Raw genomic sequence first — 7,941 nt, 5'->3', positions numbered from 1 at the left:
CTGTTCCGAGCTAATACCGTAAAAACTATATTAGAGCGACATGTCGCTCTATTTTTCAACCGCCTCTCAGAAAAATTTTGTGGTTTCAGAGACTCATTAAAATTGAACGGAAAAACTTTTTTGAAAGTTCTATTCGTTGATCTAGAGGTTACTATTCACGCTGCTTCTAATCAGAACCAATAAAATACACTGGGATAATCATATTCATGAATTCTGAGTATAGATGGGTGTCGTTCTATTAGAGGTGTCGTTCTATTAAAGGTGTCGCTCTAATACAGTTTTTACGGTAGTTATTATCAGGAGCAAGTGCGCTCTACTGAAACTGACAGAAAAATAGCGTGGAATTTGGAGAGACGCAGAGAAAAAAGAGATTCAAGAGGATATCGGTAGAGCGAGGGGTGTGAGAATCGCTTAGCATTAATAGGTATTTTAGAAAAGTTACCAAAACTGATAAAAAACTGATTTGAAATAGAGCGCGGTTGGATTTTCAAAAAAGTAAAAGTAGAGGCCATGAGTTATTAAGCTTTTCTAAACAAGATGTATATTCAGAGCATGGTTTTAGCAACGGCGCTCCACCGCAATCAAGAAGAAATAAGTGGGAAATGCAGAGACGCAGAGAAAAAACAACTTTCAGAAGAATGTCGGTAGAGCGAAGTTGTATTAGCTCGACACAGTTCTTACAACTGCGCTCTGTCGAAATGCCGTTGAGAAATGCCTCTTTTTCTCTGAGTCTCTCGATTTTGCACACTATTTTCTTCGGATTCGGTAGAGCACGGTTGTGAGAACTGTGCCGTGCTAATAAGTGGGAAATGCAGAGACGCAGAGAAAAAACAGTTTTCAGAAAGATTTTGGTAGAGCGAAGTTGTAAAAAACAATGAAAAGATGGTGGTGTATTTAGCCATAAAAAACAATTTTAAATGTGAAATGGAACAAAAAACTGAAATTCAGCTTTAACTTCATTCTAAATTTTCAATGAATTTTCTGAATTTTCACGTTTAAACATTTAAAATCAACGGATTCTAAAGAAGCGGAATTCCTGGGAAGCAGTGAAAAGTGTGAAACCAGAAAAGGTGTGAAGTAAAAGAATCTTCTTCTTCTTCGCAGTGTCATTACCTAGATCTACCAAATAAGAAGAAGAAGAGAACGACCGAAAATAGAGAGTGTGTGTGTTGAATAAAAAGAGAAATTAGAAGAGATGTCGAAAACAAGAGAAGAGGGAGGAAATCAGGTCATTTGGAAATGAGAAAGTGAACACGATATCTTCGAGAAGAGATTCAGAAGAAGAAGAAGAAGAAGACGTTCGAAACTATTCTTGGATACGTGCCAAATATTTATGATGACGGCGGAGGGGGAGGGGATGTAATCAAATGATAAGAAGGAGAAGAAGAAGCGTGATTAGATCAAAGAGGAGGACATCAGAAATAAATGGAAGAAGTCGAAAAGAAGAAGAAGAAGAAGACGGGATTAAAATATGTGGAGACAATATTGGATGGTCAATGGTGCATTATGAATATGTTTCGAGAGGAAGAGGAGTTTTGAATTTCATGAATATGTTGGGAGCGAGGGGGTCAAATGGCAGGCATTGAGCACACATTAGTTTGCTGGCCGGAATTGAAGAAAGTGCGCTCTACCGAAACTTTAGAAAGGATCGTGAGAGATCGAGAGGCGCATAGAAAAAAAGAACCATTTTTACGAGAGTTTTCAGACGCCATTTTTCAATGGTATTTCGGTGAAGCGCGGTTGTAAGAAGCCCGCCTTGCTAATATTCAAAGTTGAAATCCAAAAAATTTGAGTTTTTACTAATTCAGCTAAGATTTTGCAACCACGCTCTACCGAAATTGACTTCAGTTTTTTTCTCTGCGAAACATCTTTGGCTGATTTCGGAAGAGCGAGGTTGTAAGATAACTTTTCTGCTCGATTGTTGTAATCACGCTCTACGGACACAAATTTTTGAGAAGATGCAGAAAACACTTAAATATATTACAGTGGAGCGCGATTTCAACACCTGAACATTTCAAAATATTGAGAAAAAAACTAAAAGAAATGAAGTTTCCGTCTTGAAACCTAGTTGTTCGAAAAGTGTGAAAAAAATAGAAAAATAAAAGTTGGTCAATATTTTTGACAAGTTTTATGACCACCTCATCAGAACAAATAGTTTTGTTTTTATTGAGAAAATGGGAAAACTTTTACAGTCTTGAGTGTTCCAGACCATCCTGCCTTCAATCTGGCGCGCCTTTGACGCTTCTTGTTTTGTATTTTCAAATGATATTAGTGCATCATGGTGCTTACAACTGCGCTCCACCGGAATTCTTTAAAAAAAAAGCAGATTTATCTCTGCGTTTCTTCATTTCTCTCGCTATTTTTCACAATTTTGGTAGAGCGAGGTTGTAAAAACTGAGTTTTGCTAATAGAAAATGTCAGATTTATCAATAGAGTGCACATTACAAACTAGAAAATTTAGAAAAATGGAAAAATCTGAGAAATATATCATTGAATGTTAATTGTAACACCTCTCGAAATGTCAAGAACGCGAGACGACTTTTCATGTGAAGAACCGAAAAAAAAGACTAGCGGAAAATGAATTGAAGTGTTCGAAATTGGAACTAATTAATCCGGGTCATGGACTAGTCAAAAAGTGGTTTCTGAAAAAGGGAAAAATAAGAGAAATGGGAGGGTAAAAGAGTATGACTGCTGAATAAATAAACAAGGATGAAAAGGGAAGAAATGGAGAAGAAAAAGGAGAAGAATCAATGCTTTCTGGGGCTGAATGTCCATCCCGAAAAGTGCGCAGTTTTATGAATTGAAGAGATAGTGTGTGAGATGGAGAGACGCAGAGTTAGAGAGAGAAATGGGGAATAATTGCTCGTAGGAGCGAAGAAAAAGAAGAAGAACGAACGTCTTCTTTTTGGAAACAAAAAACATATGGGAGGAAAGAGGAAATGGGCCGAGGTGTGAGGGGAATTGATGCGAAACGAAAAGAAGGAAGAAGAGGAAGAGGAAGAAGGATAGATTCAAGTGGAACCGATTGGTTCTAGAACTAAACCATACAAATTACAGACAGATATTCGATACGTTTAGGTATTTGTTTTGATTTCGTTTTATGACTTTTTTGGGGAGAATTGCAGAAAAAATTAGGTAGTTTGAATTTTTCTATTAGCACGGCACGCTTCTTACAACTGCGCTCTACCGAACCCGAAGAAGATCGTGTGCGAAAATGAGAGACGCAGAGAAAAAGAGACATTTTTCAAGGGAATTTCGGTGGAGCGCAGTTGTAAGAAGTGTGCCAAGCTAATAGAATTTAAAATTTTTGAGAAAAGGATTCTTCTAGGCTTCCAAGAAGTTCTAGCCATCTATAATTTAGACTTTTTTTTTCGGAAACTATAATTTGGAAGTTTTTGAGAACAATCTCTGAGTCTCTCAATTTCGCACACTATTTTTACGGTTTCAGTAGAGCGCGGTTGTAAGAACTGTGCCGAGCTAGTAGTTTGAATTTTTCCAGAAATGAAAAATTTTGAGAGTTAAAAAGGATTCTCTATAGACTCCCTAGAAGTTCTAACCATCTGGAATTTCGTGAAGATTCAGAAATTCACACATTCATGTAGAACCCGGAATCCTAAATTTTCAATTTTCAGGCTTAATTTTCAGGTGTGGATTAAAAAAAAACAACATTTAACTTTTTTTTCTAGTTTTTACAACAAAATATTTAAAATTCAGTTATCAAGCCAAAAATTAGAATAATTATTCTGATTTTTGAACTACTGTAATCTCGATAATTTTACTGTAGCTTTGAAAAGAAGCGCCAAAATGTGGTGAAGCGAGTTGAAATTTGAGTTCACTGACTTGAAAAACACACATTTTTTTCAAATGAATTATTTATCAGACACTTTATACGGAATTCTAAATTTTGTTGGGAATTTTGGAAAAACGTTTTTTGGAATATATTATAATGACATTATTGTTTCAAACGCGCTCTACTGAAACTTGAGAAAATAGCGAGGGTGATGGAGAGACGCAGAGAAAACTGAGTAAATTTTGACCGGATTTAGGTGAGTTGAGTTCACAAAAACCGTCATGTTTTTCAAAAAAGAAACAACGTTTTAAAAATGCTTTTTCGAAATTTCTGCTTTTTCCAAAACATATTTTTTACCATTTAGGCGCCATTGAATATTGACTGTCTGCTGTTTTTGCAGATAAAACTAACTGTTCCCTGTCCACCAATTTTATTTCAATAAAAAAACCGAAAAGCATTCTTTTTCAATTTTTTCAGAAACGTCATTCCACAGAAAAGTTTCAAAAATAGAATCAAAACTTATCGAATTTCTTCCGAGAATTCTGGCCAGAATTGAATGAAAAAAGGAAATGTAGAAGAAGAAAAACCAACTGGTAAGTAACTGATATCTTCTCCTCTTTTTTTCCATTTCTTTTGTCCTTCGAATGCAAAAATTATGTTATCAATTAGAGACGATGAGAGATGAGAGAATTAGAGAAAACAAGAAGTGTTTGTACGTCCTTTATACTGTCGGACAGACGGAGACTTTTCACTCCTTTTTTACAAGTTGTATTGCTTTTCAAATCAACAAATATATATGTATTTATATGTGTTTGTGTTTGTGTTTGTGGATGACCTACAAAAAACAGTACTAAGAGTCAACAAGGGCGGTCTACCGGAAACAGTGTTCGGTGGAGCGCATTTGCGGAAATCATGTTGTAATAATAGGTGAAAACATTGAAACTTGGCTTCAGAATCTATGAAGATGACGCGCCGAGGGCGCGCCAGACAGTGAAAACGAAATACAGGGTTACTGTATGAGTGGTCGGGGGGCCGATAGTGCAAAAGTTCGGCCACCACTCAGATTTTCAAATTTTTACGATTTTTTCACTTATTAGCTCGGCACAGTTCTTGCAACTGTGCTCCACCGAAATGCCCATGAAACATGTCTTTTTTTCTCTGAGTCTCTCAATTTCGTCCACGATTTTCTTCGGTTTCGGTAGAGCGCGGTTGTAACAAGCGTGTCGTGCTAATACAGCTACAAGATTTGTACTAGCCGAACAAAGATCTTGCAAATGCGCTCTACCGAAACCTAAGGAGGTTCCCATAGAGCGAAGTTGCAGAGATGACCTAACTTTTGCATTTTCTCAACCACCGATCAATCAATTAAAAAGTGAAAAACTGAAACTAACCTTAAAATTATCGATGGACTCCGAAGAGTGACTCTGCTTCGATTTATAGCAAATTTTACATTTTCCATTATTGAAAATGTTTGCTTCGAACCGCTTACAGTCGTTCATTTTTCTCTATTTTCTGTCATGGATGTGGTCTGAAAAATAGATGAATTTATGTATGTAGGACGAAACGAGAATCGGGGGTGGGGCCGTGGGAAAGACGAAAAGTTACACAAAGAATTGGGAATTTTGAAATGAAAACGAAAAGTTTTGGAACATAGAAATCGAAATGAAATGCTTCAACTTTATACCTCTCTGCCTGACCGCAATTTAGTGTTCAATTGGTGTCCGAGAGAGCAGTCTCTGACGGGTTGTGACGAAAGATTTACGAGCCACTTTTACTTATTTTTATTCCGGGAAAAGAGAGAGAGGAAGAAGAAGTTAAGTGACCAGGTGCCTGAAGCTATAGCTTTCAGAAATGAAGATTTGGAAATGGAAATTTATGAAAAATGAGGGAATTTTATCTAGAAGAAAAGTTCTGGAATTGGTCCAAGACACGGGGAATTGTTTACAGGAATTTGAGAAAAAAAGAATAAAGTCGAGTAAAGAAAACAAGATTAGGGCTTTTCAAGGATTCATTTCAGAATTTGTATGACAAGAGTAGGAAAAGTGGGCGGAGCCTATTGACTGATAGTGTTATACTTAAAATATGATTTTGTTGAAGAGAAAATTTGAAAGTTTAGTTGCGAATTGATATCCGGGACGTCTCGAAACTAATTTCGATTCTAAACGAGACGAAAATCACTAAAAATGAGACATTTTCTGTTCGATTTTGCGTGGAAATCTTCATTTTCAAGAGCTTCTTTTAGATTTCGTGCTAAAATACCGTGGTTTCCAAACTTCCGGTTTCGAGACCTAGTAAGAATTCCAGAAAACTCTGCGCCAGGTTACTGTAGTTCTCTTGTTTTTAAGAGCTACAGACTTCGGATCGTATCAGGAACGAAGGAGTGGATTAGAATCATTCAGAATATAAGGAATTCTACAAATTTCCAGAACATCCATGTTTTAGAACTATTCCTATTTGTAACTTGGAATATTGAAACATTGAAACCGCAATCGAAACAGAAAAAAAAACTTGATAATCTAGATTTGAAGTTGCTTGAAAATTTCAGAAGAAGAAAAAACTTTAGATAAAAACTCGTGTAAATCGACTCAAAATGAAATTTAACAAAAATTGAAAATTGATTCAGAATCGTCACGTCTTCAGCTTTTTAATCATCTCAGTTTCTTCTTCTTCTTCTTCTTCTTCAAATCACGTGTGGAACATTCCAAAGTGGAAAAAAGAACAACTTATCTTTAGACTCGAGATTCGGTTCAACATCAAAAAGAGAACTAATTTACCATGATGTGATGGCCAAATTCTCAAACGAAAAAAGAATTGAAAAAAAGAGAAACGGTACTCTCGAAAAATGAGAAAATAATGGGATGAGGGGGAAGTAATTGGTTTCTTTGAAATGAGAAAAAGAATTGATAAGAACGGAAAAAAGAACTAACAATAAGACAGAAAGGGGGGGCCGGAAAAAAGGGTGCTTTTTAATGAAAGAAATACAAAAAAGGAGAAGAATAGTAGAAGAAAACGGAAACCGTATTTTCTATATGAGGAATAGAAAAAGACGGGGGAAAGAAGAAGAAGAAGGACCCCGAAACAATTTGAGATAAGAGTGATAATGAAAGATGGAGAGACGCAGAGAAACGACGTTCTCGATAAAACGGAAGACGAGAGGAACAGAAGGAAAAAGAGAGGAGAAAAATAAGTGATGGAGGGGAGAAGTGCAAGGACCAATTGGTGATAGGCAAGTGTTGTCAGAGGGAGTTTTTGAAGAGGAGGGGGATAGCTTAGTACGAGAAATTTTTCAATTGGCTTTCAGGCTCGAATTGTGTTTTTAGTGAAGTTCAAGTCCTGAATCCAACAAAACATTGAAATCATTCTAAAAAGGATGCTGCACCTAATCAGAATCTCCCGAATCAGAACTGCTTCAAATCAGATTCACGTTACATTAAAGCCGATAGATTTAGAGTTGACGGCTCTGATTCGTACCAGTTCTGATTAGGGGCAGCCCCCTTCAGAACTCTTGTAAAAAATCTGATCACCCTGTCCACAAACAAATGATAAAATTACGAAATGGCGGGTAATCAAATACCTCTAGCCCTTTCTCCCACATTTAATGTCTGAGAAATCAAAGAAAAAACAATGGAGGGGGAAAGATGAGTCACAATCAATCGGTAATTCGAAGACAACAAAAACATTGAATGGGAGGAGAATGTCTTGAAATACGACTGATCGCCCCATTTTAATTTTCATGCAGACTTTTTCCTGTGTGAATTCCAGAGGTTTTATAATGAAAACCAGAGGAAAACAATAAAACGAACACCTAGTGGAAAATTGAGGGGGGAGGATGTTTTATTGCATCCCGCCAACACACAATACTTCTGATAAATTATGTATGTATCGTTGGAAAAGTGACAGAAAACAGAAAACAAGGGGGAATGGTTTGGAAAGAAAAAAATGGTAACAAGGGAAAGAGAGAATATAATTATAGACTTCTTTCACATCCTTCTCGACTTTCGATACAGTAGTCATTTCTTGGGAAAGTGTGAAACAAGAAATTAGAAAAAAGAGAAGAATAAGAGATATGTGAAAGTGACAAGAATCTATCCGGATAACAAGTTGTGAGGAACAAAACGAACGGGTATACTGGGATAGAGAGATAATGGGAG

Source organism: Caenorhabditis remanei, chromosome I (assembly GCF_010183535.1).
Source record: "Caenorhabditis remanei strain PX506 chromosome I, whole genome shotgun sequence".
Classification (NCBI taxonomy): Eukaryota; Metazoa; Nematoda; class Chromadorea; order Rhabditida; family Rhabditidae; genus Caenorhabditis; species Caenorhabditis remanei.
The sequence above is the reverse complement of the archived record's forward strand: the minus strand, read 5'-3'. Positions refer to the sequence as shown.